The 13,843-nt window shown below is 44.1% G+C and overlaps 1 long non-coding RNA gene across 1 annotated transcript; it reads left to right on the forward strand.

Annotated features, from left to right (window-relative positions):
• Positions 1 to 9,765, forward strand: LOC144682113 (uncharacterized). Its single transcript, XR_013576945.1, has 2 exons — positions 1 to 2,293; positions 8,595 to 9,765. It is a non-coding gene; the product is annotated as an uncharacterized LOC144682113 (long non-coding RNA).
• The last annotated feature ends 4,078 nt before the right edge of the window (positions 9,766 to 13,843 follow it).

The raw sequence follows: 13,843 nt of genomic DNA on the forward strand, positions 1-13,843 counted from the left end.
TTCTTGATCCTTTTACGAGCGGGAACAGCTTCTCCCTATCTACTCTATCCAGCCCCCTCATGATTTCAGACATCTCTATCAAATCTCCTCTCAGCCTTTTTCTCTCCAAGGAGAACAGTCCCAAACTCTCCAATCTATCCTCATAGCTGAAGTTTCTCATCCCTGGAACCATTCTTGTAAACCTCTTCTGCACTTCCTCCAATGTGTTCACATCCTTCCTATAATGTGGCGCCCAGAACTGTACACAATATTCCAGCTGAGGTCTAACGAGTGTTTTATATGAATTCAGCATAATCTCCCTGCTCTTGTGCTCTATGTCCCTATTAATAAAGCCCAGGATACTATATGTTTTATTAACTGTTCTCTCCACCTGTCCTGCCACCTTCAATGATCTATGCACATATACACCCAAGTCTTTCTGCTCCTGCACACCCTTCAAAATTTCACCCCTCATTTCATAATGTCTGTCCATGTTCTTCCTACCAAAATGCATCATCTCACACTTCTCCGCATTGAACTTCATCTGCCACCTATCTGCCCACTCCTCCAACTTGGCTATGTCCTCTTGAAGTTCCACACTGTCCTCCTCGCAGTTCACAACACTCCCAAGCTTCATATCATCCGCAAACTTTGAAATTATCCCTTGTACATCTAGATCATTAATATCTATCAGGAAAAGCAAGGGTCCCAATACCGACCCCTGGGGAACTCCACTACAAATCTTCCTCCAGCCCGAAATATAGCCATTGACCATTACTCTCTGCTTCCTATTTTTCAGTCAATTTTGTATCCATGTTGCTACTGTCCCTTTTATTCCATGACCAATAACTTTCCTCACAAGTCTGTTGTGTGGCGCTGTGTCAAATGCCTTTTGAAAGTCATGTACACCACATCAACAGCATTACCCTTGTCGACCTTTTCTGTTACCTCTTCAAAAAACTCCAGCAAGTTAGTGAAACACAATTTCCTCTTTAGAAATCCATGCTGGCTCTTCCTTATCAACCCATATTTTTCCATGTGACTACTAATTCTATCCCGAATAATTGTTTCTAGAATCTTGCCCACCATTGAAGTTAAACTGACTGGTCTGTAATTGCTGGGCTTATCCTTACAACCTTTTCTGAACAAGATTGTAAGTAATGTTTGCAATTCTCCAGTCCCCTGGCACCACCCTTGAGTCTATGGAAAACTGAAAGATTATGGCCAGTGCCCCTACAATTTCTACTCACTGCCTTCAATATCCTTGGATGCATCTCATCCGGTCCCGGTGCCTCGTCAACTTTAAGTGCCAACAGTCTATTAAACACTTCCACCTTATCAATTTTGAACCCTTCTAGTGACAGAGTTTCTTCATCTGTCACCATGGTCTGGGTAGCATCTACCTCCTTGGTAAAGACGATTGCAAATATTTATTTAATACCTCAGCCATGGTTCCTTCGTCCATGTGCAAATGCCCTTCTGTGTCCCTAGTCGGCCCTACTCCTCCTTTTACCACCCATCTGCTATTTATATGCCTATAGAAGACTTTGGGATTCCCTTTTATGTTGGCTGCCAGTCTTTTCCCATAATCCCTCTTCGCTTCTCTAACATGCATTTTCACCCCCTCTCTGAACCTTCTGTATTTCTCTTGGTTTTCAATTGTATTTTCTACCTGACATCTGTCATACCACACTTTTTCTTCTTTATCTTAATTTCAATCTCCTTTTTCATCCAGGGATCTCTGGATTGGTTTGCCCTACCTTTCCCTTTTGATGGAATATACCTTGACTGTGCCTGAACCAATTCTTTTTTGAAGGTAGCCCATTGTTCAGCTACAGTTTTTCCTGCCAATCTTTCGTTCCAGTCTATCTGGCCCAGATCCGTTCTTGCCCCATCGAAGTCAGCTCTTGTCCAGTTAATTATTCTTGCTGTGGATTGTCTATAGCCCTTTTCTGTTATCATCCTAAAACACACAATACAATGATCACTGTCTCCTAAATGATGCCCCACTGACATTTGATCTACTTGGCCCAGCTCATATCCAAGAACCAGGTCCAACAGTGCATCTTTTCTTATTGGGCTGGACACATACTGCTGTAGAAATTTCTCCTGAACGCAAACCTTTGCCCCTCTCCGCCCTTTACACTACCACTGTTCGAGTCTACATTCGGGTAATTAAAGTCCCCCATTATAACTACTCTATAATGCCTGTATCTCTCTGTATTTTCCCTGCAGATTTGTTCTTATAGATTCTTAGAGGTCTACAGCACAGAAAAAGGCCCTTCGGCCCATCAAATCTGCACTGGTCAAACAGGTACCTAACTATTCTAATCCCATTTTCCAGCACTAGGCCCAAAGCCTTGTATGTCTTGGCATCGCAAGCGCACATCCAAATACTTCTCAAATGTTATAAAGGTTTCTGCCTCTACCACCCTTTCAGCTAATGAGTTCCAGATTCCCACCACCCTCTGGGTGAAAAAATTCTTCCTCACATCCCCTCTAAACCTCCTGCCCCTTACCTTAAATCTATGACCCCTGGTTATTGATCCCTCCACCAAGGGGAAAAGTTCCTTCCTGTCTACCCTATCTATGCCCCTCATAACTTTATACACCTCAATCATGTCCCCCCTCAAACTCCTCTGCTCCAGGGAAAATAACCCCAGTCTATCCAATCTCTCCTCATAACTAAAACTCTCCAGCCCAAGCAACATCCTGGTAAATCTCCTCTGCACTCTCTCCAGTGCAATCACATCCCTCCTATAATGCGGATTCCAGAACTGCACGCAATACTCTAGCTTCTACGCCCTTCTCACTATTTGACAGTCTATAGACTACACCGAGCAATGTAATTGCGCCCTTTTTGTTCCTTAGCTCCAGCCAAATTGATTCTGTCCTTGAACCCTCTGGGACATTCTCTTTCTCCAGCATTGCAATGCTCTCCTTAACCAATACTGCCACCCCTCCTCCTTTCTATCTCTTCTGAACACCTTGTACCCAGGAAGATTTAATACCCAGTTCTGCCCTTCCTTGAACTATATCTATGTTAACACCACAACATCATATTTTCACATTGCAATCTGCGCCTGTAACTCCCCAATCTTGTTTACTATACTCCGTGCATTCACATACATGCATAGTAACCCTGATTTAGATTTTGTTACTTTCTCCCTTACCCCAGCTTTACCTATTAACTTATTATTCTCTATACTAGTGCTATCTGTCCCTCCCAGTATTTTGTGCACCCTGCTATTCTTGTCTAATGTTTTTTCTTGGTTCCCACACCCCTGCCGAGTTATTTTAAAGCCCCCCTAACAGCACTAGCAAAACACCCCACAAGGAGCTCAATCCCAGGTCTGTTCAGGTGCAACCTGTCCAGTTTGTACTGGTGCCATCTCCCCCAGAGCCAGTCCCAATGTCCCAGGAATCTAAAGCCCTCCCTCCTGCACCATCTTTCCAGCCACACATTCGTCTGCTTTATCCTCCTATTTCTGTACTCACTGGCACAAGGCAGTAGGCGCAATCTGGAGATTACTACATTAGACGTCCTGCTTGCTAATTTTCTACCTAGCTCCCTAAATTCTGATTGCAGCACCACACCCCTCTTCCTACCTAAGTCATTGGTACCAATGTGGACCACGACCTCTGGCTGATCACCTTCCCCCAGAAGAATGTCCTGCAGCTGCTGTATGACATCCTTGACCCTGGCACCAGGGAGGCAAAATAGCATCCTGGAGTCACGTCTACGGCCACAGAAACGCCTGTCTGTTCCCCTAAACAATGAATCCCTATCCCTATAGCTCTTCCTTTCTTCTTCCCCCCCTCCTGTACAGCCAAGCTGCTCGTGGTGTCACAAACTTGGCTCTCACTGCATTCCTCTGAGGAACCAGCACCCTTACCAGCTTCCAAAATGGAAAACCGATATGTGAGTGAGACCCCAGGGGACTCCTGCACTACCTACCAACTTCTTTTGGACTGCCTGGTGGTCACTCATTCCCTCTCTGTCTCCAGGCCCGTAAGCTGCGGTGTGACCACCTCTCTGAGCATGCTATCCACGTAGTTCTCAGCCTTGCGGATGCACCAGTGACTCCAGCCGCTGCTCGAGTTCTGAAATCCGGAACTCAAGTTCCTGTAGCTGACAGCATTTCCTGCACGTGGTCAGCTAGGACACCGGTAGCTTCCATGACTTCGCACATATTACAGGACACTCATTACACTTGACTCAGCTGCTCTGCCATGTCTTAACTCTACTTCCCTTATTTTAACTTTATTCTACTTTGGATTATTTATATTATTTTATTATATCGGCCCTAAATTTCCCTTATTCCTGGCGCTTCGCAGTTAAATCCAAGTATAGGAACTTTACAAATATTGCACTTTTCTAATTTACTCACCAGTTCCTATTTACCAAGGCCACCGCTCTTCTTTCTCAGCAAAGGTAGAAAAAGAAAGGAGCACCCCCTCCCTTCTCACCAAACTCCCCCAGTCACCAAACTCCAGCTGAAGCTTTCTACTGCAGCCAAAAACAGCACTCCAGTGCAGGCAAAGTCAGCACTATAAAATAGTCTACTTCTATACTCTCTGAACCTAGCTGCTGAAAACCTGATAAAGCCACTTATCTAATTAACTAGTTGCAGCTGCAAGCAGAGCCCTGTTTTAAGGCTGAACAAAACTCCTCTTCTTCCAAGTCTAACAGCAACTTTTAGTTAATTGCTAAATTAAAGAAAGACTAGACTTTAGATAGAATTTAACCTTAATTCAACACTTAAACCCCCTCAATCACCAAACTCCAACTGAAGCTCTCTACTGCAGCCAAACACAGCACTTCAGTGCAGTGCAGTGAGAGAGGAGAGAACAAGTGACTGCATGAGCTCCCCCCAACATGGAGGAATGTGTGACCCTTAGATTTCAACGTGACTTGCATGGCTCCTTACTGGATGGAGGCTGCCCACTAACCTCTCCATCTCCACAGGCTCTCTCCCTGCCAACACAGCTGCCCGCTCCTCAAAGTCTGTTATGTCTTTGATGTAGCCAGCCCCCTCCCGTCTTCTCCCTCTTTCTCTCCTATTATGCATTAACTTATCCTACACACAAGAGAAGAGGGGGTTGAGAGCAAATGAGTTTGAGGTATCTTTCTCATGCTTCCGGTCTTACAAATAACCCACTGGATTGTGTGCCATGTGATTGATGCACTGCACCTTGTCCAGAAGGGTTTTGTGGCAACACCATCCAGAGCGGTGAGCCCATGCAGATATAAGGATAAAGCTCACAGAGGCATCATTAGCTTGCTGGTACCCTCAACATCTCAACATCTAAACCCCTGCCTCCCCCCACCCCCCTCTCAGACAACGTGAGGTCTCTGTGTGGAAAGGTCAGGGACCCATGGTAGTCTCTCCACCTGCAGAGTAGATGGACTGCAGTGCAGCTATGAGGCATCACCTTATCACTTTGCCACTGAGGCCCATGTCCCCTCTACCATTCAGTGAGGTGAGTGTGAGCAGTTGAAGGTTCCCTTACCCTGGCGGAGCAGATGAGGTAATTCATTCACTTCCTGAACTGCAGAGCAGTTCTCCAGTGGCACTGGCTGCCCTGGAGACTTCCTCCTATGCTAGGTTTGTTTCCCTGCTCAGCCTTCCCCTACCATCCTCTGGATAGAGGATGTCCCTCCTGACCTCCACTTTATCCAGCAGGTCATCCAGGCCATTGCTAAATTTGGGCATTGGAGCTCCCTGTCCCCTTCAATCCATCTCCTCCCTGAACGTTGGGTCAGTTGATGTCTGATTAAACCAGTTATCTAATTAACTAGCTGCAGCTGCAAGCAGAGCCCTGTTTTAAGGCTGAACTAAAACTCATCTTCTTCCAAGCCTAACAGCAACTTTTAGTTAATTGCTAATTTTTAAATATGCACCTGGATATGACGGTGGGGCGCGCGCCATTCAGCCTGCCCTGCCACACAATACATCGGGAAACCCCCGGCTGCATAATTAATGAGGCCAGGGTTGTGCAACACCACGAATTCCCAGCAGGCCCCACAGCGCAAAATACTCCCGCTCCCCCCCCACCCCTGCCATGGGACTTAGACTGGAATGGAAAATTCCACCATGTATTAATGACTTAGGTAAAGGGACAAAGAGTAATGTATCTAAGTTTGCTAATGATACAAAGCTGAGTGGAAATGTGAGTTATGAGGATGTAGAGAGGCTATGTGAGTTACGTGAGTGGGAAACAAGATGGTATTTGGAATATAATATCACTGTTAGTGAGAATCGAAAGCTGAATATTTTTAAAAGGTTTGAAACTTGTAAATGTTGATATTCAAAGAGACTTGGATGTGTTCAACTAAGGAACTCAAAGTTAGCTGCAGGTTCAGCAAGCAATTTGAAGGCAAATGGCATGTTGGCCTTTGTTACAAGGGGGTTGGAGTACAGGAATAAAGAAGTCTTGCTACAATTGTACAAGGCTTTGGTGAGCCCATACCTGGAGTACTGTGTGCAGTTTTGGTCTTGTCTTACCTGATTCCCGAACGAAGGTTAGGAACTATAAATCCCGACATGTCCCAGGAATTTCCGCATATACGAGGATCAGGAGTGGGCTGCACATGCGCAGTTCAGTGTTATGAGATCTTCGGACAAGGGACAATTGCTCAACGCATCTGTGTAGGGAAAAAATGTTACAAAAACCCAATCACAGGGCCCAGGAGAGGTCCTAGAGAGAGAGAGGGTACTGCGGAAGGAGCCACCGGGGGGAAGTGATCATTGGGAGGAGACCACCAGTAGGCACCTCTGGGCAGAGAAACCACTGGGGAGAGGAGCAAAGATATAAGGCCCCAGGCAGTAAAAGTGCTGCAGGTGACAAGCCCCAAGTGGTGAGGGCTTAGGAGAAGCCCTGGAGAGCTAAAAAGGCAGTGGAAGGTTGATGCTGTGCTGGTACTGGTGAGCTGCCTTCTTGAACCGCTGCCGTCCATTTGGTGTAGGTACACCCACAGTATTGTTGGGGTGCAGTTCCAGGATTTGACCCAGTGACAGTGAACAAACAACTGTCTCCAAATCAGGATGGTGTTTGGCTTATAATACAATGGTGCCAACACTTCAAAAGCACTTCATTGCCTGTAAAGCACTTTGGGACATCCTGAGGTCATGAGAGGTACTGTATATGTGCAGGGCTTTCTTTTTGTGTTCAGATGCTATGAATTGGATGTTTTGCCAGAGTGATAGGTGTATTTAGTTACTGCCTCATAACTATCTAAAGTGCCTTAAATTTTTGCAAGCTAGTATTGTGTCACTTAGGTCTCTCATTTTGATTGTATTTCATATTCTTCTCATTTGTTCTTGTGATTCTAGTAGAGTGGGTATTATTTTGTCCAAAAGATGAAAAAAGCCGCTAAATGGATACTGTGAAAATGTGGATTTAGCATGCACTTTTTAAACTAAATGATGACTACCATGTTTAAATATGCCTGCAGGCCCTGAAATCGACAACTGCAGGTTTAGCACTCGGGCATGGATTAGGTGCAATGTTCCTGGAGTTGTATATTTGGACCGCACAAACCCATATCCATTGAAGGTGTGGAATATGCTGGCTGGGAGGGAAGCCAACATGAAAAAATGTCTCAGGGATCTGGAAGAGGGGGTGGCCAGCTTCTCCAATGTTGCACTGAAGGTCATGGTGGGATAGGTACAGAAGAGGAGGGATGTTCTGTACTTGCAGTGGGGAGGACACCACTGTTGCAGCTACTGCGGCACATGTGGGAGGCTACGGCCAGGAGCCCTAGCCCCAGGTCATGACTCCAGTGCCACAAGAAATGTAATGACTTGACATGTGTGGTCAAGGCAAGATCCCATCTCAAACTGCTCAGCGAAGGCACCACATCCAGCATCATAACCTCAACATCTGACTACAGTTGTATGTGAGGCGTTACGTGTGCACAAAAATATATCTGTCAATACATTGATTCACAGTCACCACTCCTCTTCCAGGGAAATATAACACATAAACGTTGGAGCAGAACCTGATCAGGGGAGGTTAACCACACTGCACAAGGTCATTCCCAAGAAGAGGCAGTGCAGGCGGTGACTGGGAGAATCTGTGGCTCAGGGTAGAGTAGGGGCATATCGTTTATGTGGCCACTCCAGCTTCTTTACAGATGCACAACTATTCCTGATCCCTAATTCCCTCAAATCTATCCTCACTCCAAAACTCCATATGAACTCATCACACACATCTTCTTACACTGGCCACACACACTGCACCCTAGTTTATTTATTCTTTCATGGCAAGGAATTTGTTGCCCATCCCTAATTTTTCTTGAACTGAGTGGCTTGCCCACCATTTCAGAGGGCAGTTAAGAGTCAACCACATTGCTGTGAATCTGGAGTCACATGTAGACCAGACCAGGTAAGGACAGCAGATTTCCTTCCCTAAAGGGCGTTAGTGAACCAGAACATTTTACTGTCAACAATGGTTACATGGTCACCAGATTTATTCCAGATTTACTAATTGAGTTTAAATTCCACCAGCTGTTATGGTGGGATTTGAACCCGTGTGCCTCTCAGTTACTAGCCTAGTGTCATTAACATTATGCCACCATCTCCCTAATTCATCAAGTTTTATCATTGCAGGCTCCCAGGAGCAAAATTCACCTTGCCCCTTTGACCCAGGACCAAATGCATGAGAGCAACAGCCACCTAATCGCACCACCCTGTCTCTCTATGTCTACACCTGGGGGAATTGGAGGAAGAGAGTGATGCAGAATGCATTTCACCAATGGCTACCACTGTTGCAGTGCCATTTCAGAGACCAGTACCATATGTAACTTAGGAGCTAGGTTAAAAGAGGGATCCTTACAGCGGGATGCACCAGGCACTAGTGCGCAGCCATACCAGGTGGAAAGGACACCACAAGTACCCCATTCCAGGCAGCAAAGTTGCATATCAGTTCTGCTGTAGAGGAGTCATTTGAGGACCTCATATGGCCAAACTTCTGAAAAAGACCGATGGTTGTGACAAACCAAATGCTTGGTGCAATGGACTGAGTGAGGAACGAATTCTGAAAAATTGAAGGATATTGAATTTTGGACATTCTGCCTCCTGAGTTATTTTTAAAAGTTTGCAATATTAATTCAAGGCTGTGACTATGCCATTCTTCAAAAAACCCACGGGCCAAGATAGATGTCCAGAAGGGAACACCTGGAAAGGGAAGAGATACTTTGTATGTCTAAGTTAACAAGGAAAAGTTATTGCCAGGCTAAAGGCTCTTCCTGACTGTTAAAAACATCTGGCCTAAGAGAAGTATTCTTTGAACACCTTAGTCTTTAAAACTCTCAGTCAGTATGTGTGGGTGTGCCTTAGAACAGGTTGCAAGGAAAAGACTCTCTCTTTCCCTCTCTCTGTCCCACCTTTGAGTTAAACCTTTGTCAGAAACATTTCATCGGAATAAATCATCTTATGAAAATCTGCAAAATTGTGATAAGTAAGAGTCATCAAGGACAGTTTCACCAAGAAATCAGTCAGAAAGAACTTCCAGACCTACTGTGACCAGGATTCTGTTTGATCAATAACGTTGAGACCTTTTTGAATTTTATCCTTTTAAAAGAAATGTTCCCATACTCCAGCCTCTGCAGGGGACTGTGTTTGTTTTGTCCTGCTTTGTGTTTGTGTGTTAGTGTATGGGGGTTCAATTATCTGTTTTTTTGAAAAGGGGAGAATTGTTACACTTCTAAACTACAACTTGTTTGTTGACTCATTTTATAAAAGTAGTTTGTTTTATAATAAATCAATTTTTTTCTCTTTACTGAAAGAAGCCTGGTTAGAGTCTTTTTATGCTGGGAATAACAGTGTCAAAGAATAAACAATTGGCCAGTTTGTGGTTAAATTAAATTTTTAAACTATTGTTATGACCTATAGAGAAGTGGGGCTGGAATTAACTGTGCACTCCTGGCATCATGGTCTGTAACATAGGATAAAGTTGCATATCAGTTCTGCTGTAGAGGTGTCAGTTGAGGACCTCATATAGTTAAACTTCTGAAAAAGACTAAAAACAAAAAGCTAAAAGCTACTGCGGATGCTGGAAATCCAAAACAAAAACAGAATTACCTGGAAAAACTCAGCAGGTCTGGCAGCATCGGTGGAGAAGAAATCAGTTAACGTTTCGAGCCTTCACGACCGTGAAGGCTCGAAACGTTAACTGATTTCTTCTCCACCGATGCTGCCAGACCTGCTGAGTTTTTCCAGGTAATTCTGTTTTTGTTCTGAAAAAGACTGATGGTTATGACAAGCCAAATGACTGGTGCAATGGACAGCCTGTTTACAAATGATTGTAGTCACGTTTCTACTGTTTTTGATAAGGAGTAATTAGATAAAGAGTAATTATACTAATTTGGGAGTGCTGGAATTAGGGATCTTTTCATTGTGATCTTCATGGAGAAGGGATTGACTGAAGCTAATGGACTGCCTGTTGGATCCTAAGCCATGGAAGATACATCATGTATTAACAGTGCAGCAGAATCCAATGGTGGAACTTGTCTCTCAAAGGCGCTTCTCATTTATAATACGGCTAGCGTCCCTCTCAGATGTGGACCGTGTACCTGAAAAACTCTGGTGCCCACCATGGTCCCCCTTGCCTCCTCCTCTTTCAACTCCTGCAATTGACCCGCTGGAACAATGATGGTTTTCCTGGCTAGTCTGTCATGATGCCCAGATTGAGGAACATGCAACAAATCACCAGGAATGTGGGCACTTTCTCAGCTGAGTCCTGCACACTACATCCTACGAACATACAAATTAGGAAGTGTAGGCCACTCAGCCTCTTGAGCCTGCTTCACCATTCAATAAGATCATGGCTGATCTGATTGTAACCTCCCACTCAGCCCCAATAATTTTTCACCCCCTTCTTTATCAACAATCTATCTACCTCTGCCTTAAAAATATCCAAAGACTATGCTTCCACTGCCTTTTCAGGAAGGGAGTTCCAAAGACTCACTACCATCTGAGAGAAAAAATTTCTCTTCAACTCTGTCCTAAATGGACAACCCTTTATTTTTAAACAGTGACCCCTAGTTCTAGATTCTCCCACAAGAGGAAACATCCTCCCAACATACACCCGGTCAAGACCCCTCAGGATCTTAAAAATTTCAATCACGTCGCCTCTTACTCTTCTGAACTCCAATGGATACAAGCTTAGCCTGTCCAACCTTTCTTCATGAGACAACCTGCCTGATATTAGTAAACCTTCTCTGAACTGCTTCTAATACATTTACATCCTTCCTTAAATAAGGGGACCAAAACTGTACACAGTTCTTCAGATTTGGTCTCACAAGTGTCCTGTACAAGTGAAGCATAACCTCCATACTTTTGTATTTAATTCCCCTCACAATAAACAATAACACTCTTTTAGCTTTCCTAATTACTTCTTGTAGCTGCATACTAGACTTTTGTGATTCATGCATGCACCAGGACACCCAGATTCCTCCGCATCTCAGAGCTCTGCAATCTCTCACCATTTAGATAATATGCTTTTTTATTCTTCCTGCCAAAATGGACAATTTCACATTTGTTCACATTATACTCCATTTGCCAGATCTTTGCCCACTCATTTAACCTGCCTATATCCCTTTGTAGCCTCCTTATACCTTCTTCACAACTTACTTTCCTACCTATCTTTGTGTCATCAGCAAATTTAGCAACCATACCTTCGGTCCCTTTACCCAAGTCATTTATATAAACTGTAAAAAGTTGAGGCCCCAGCACTGATTCTTCTGGCACACCACTTATCACATCCTGCCAACCAGAAAAAGACCCATTTATGCCTACTCTCTGTTTCCTGTTAGCCAGCCAATCTTCTATGCATGCCAATATGTTACCTCCTACACCATGAACTTTGATTTTCCGCAGTAAGCTTTGATGTGGCACCTTATCAAATGCCTTCTGGAAACCTAAGTACAGTGCATCCACCAGTTCCCCTGTATCCACAGCACATGTGACTCCTGCAAAGAACTCCAATAAATTGGTTGAACATGATTTCCCTTTCACAAAACCAAATCCTTCCTGATCAACACATCTAAACCTCTGTTTCAGGACCCCTATCATCTGCTCAATTATATTCCAGCTTATTATATGAGTGTCCAGCTGGTGCCTGGGGTTTCTCATCGGAATCTTGAGGCAAGACACCAAAGGGTGAACCTTGGCACCTGGTAGCCATGCGTGCACATTGCATTGGAGAATAAAGATTTGTTGGATGGATGACTGTCTTAATGTAAAAGTATTTTTGCAGCTCTCTGGAGAGCAAGTATTCACTTGCATGATGCACTGCTAATGGTTGCACTCAACTACATGTTGAGAGAATGAATTCCCTTCCTGTTTCTGAACATCTCCAATTTTAAATGAGGGGCTCAAATGGTCACATCTGCATAGTCAATGGCTCCCTAGACCATGGGGAATCCTAAAATCCTATTGAATCCTAGAGTTGTCTTCCTCTGGCCATCTCCAGTAAAAGGGAATGATTGTGGTCATTCCTCAGAGCATAGAGAGTCTCAGAGACCTCCCTTACGTGGAAATGTACAGAGGATTCCAGTGGCATAAAAATCAAGTGCTTCTTTTACCTGTGTATTTCCACAGACAATGCAATCCTGGCTGTGCTGCGATGTCTGAGTCTTTTCATGAAGCCACAGATCCTTAACAACCTCCTCAGTAAAGTGCAACCTCCTAGTCTTGGGTCATGTGAACATAGGAGCATTGCTCGATGAAGAGACCTCCTGCTGAAAACCCTCTCACCCTCCAGTCCCTCTCTCCTAGTAGCAGTTGATGCTACTCTGCCTGGCCTCATCTCTTTCTCCAATTCCTCAAGCAGAGCAAGGAGGACATAATGCAAAATGCTGATGACTGAGCACTTCCTTCCTCCTGATGACTTCTATAAGGTAAAGTAGAACAGTGCTCACTTTTCTTAGGTGAAGTCCTGAAAGAATTTCCAAGGAAAATGTTGATAAGAGTGTTTGTAAAGTCTTGTCAAAGAGTCCCAGAAAGTCTCCTGATGTCTATCAAAAGTACTGTTCCAAACAACAACTTATATAGAATCAGTTCCAATGAAAGGTCATCTTGACCTGAAACGTTAACTCTATCTCTCCTCAGATGCTGCCTGACCTGCTGAGTGTTCCAGCATTTTTGGTCTTTATTTCAAATTTACAGCATCTGCAGTATTTCGCTTTTACACAGCATGTATCGTCCATTTGACAGAATAAAATGCCCCAAGACACTTCATAGGAGCATTATAAAACAAAAATATGATACTGAGTCGCATAAGGAGATATGAGTGCAGATAACCAAAATTTGGTCAAAGAGGTAGATTTACAGGAGTGTCTTAAAGGAGGAAAGCAAGTTAGAGAGGCATAGAAGTTTAGGGAGGAAATTCCAGAACTTAGGGCATAGGCAACTGAAGGCACAGATATCAATGGTGGAGTGAATAAAATTAGGGATGCTCAAGAGACCAGAACTAGACGAATGTAGATATCTTGTAGGGCTGTGAGGCTGGAAGTGATTACGGAGACAGGGAGGTGCAAACCCATTGAGGGTTTGAAAACAAGAATGAGTATTTTAAAATCAAGACATTGCTTGATGTGAGGAATGTAGGTCAGTGAACACAGGAGTTGTAGGGGAACAGGGCTTGGTGCAAGTTAAAACACGAGCAGCAGAATTTTGATGACCTCAGGTTTATGGAGCATAGAATGTGGGAGACCAGCAAGTAGTGCTTTGGAATATAGTCACGTCTAGAGGTAACACAGACATTGATGAGAGTTTCAGCAGCAGGTGAGCTGACAATAATAATAGGGTAATTATATTAGGTGATTTCAACTTTCCCAACATTAATTGGGATAGAC

This window comes from Cetorhinus maximus, chromosome 1 (assembly GCF_964194155.1).
Source record: "Cetorhinus maximus chromosome 1, sCetMax3.hap1.1, whole genome shotgun sequence".
NCBI classification, from domain to species: domain Eukaryota; kingdom Metazoa; phylum Chordata; class Chondrichthyes; order Lamniformes; family Cetorhinidae; genus Cetorhinus; species Cetorhinus maximus.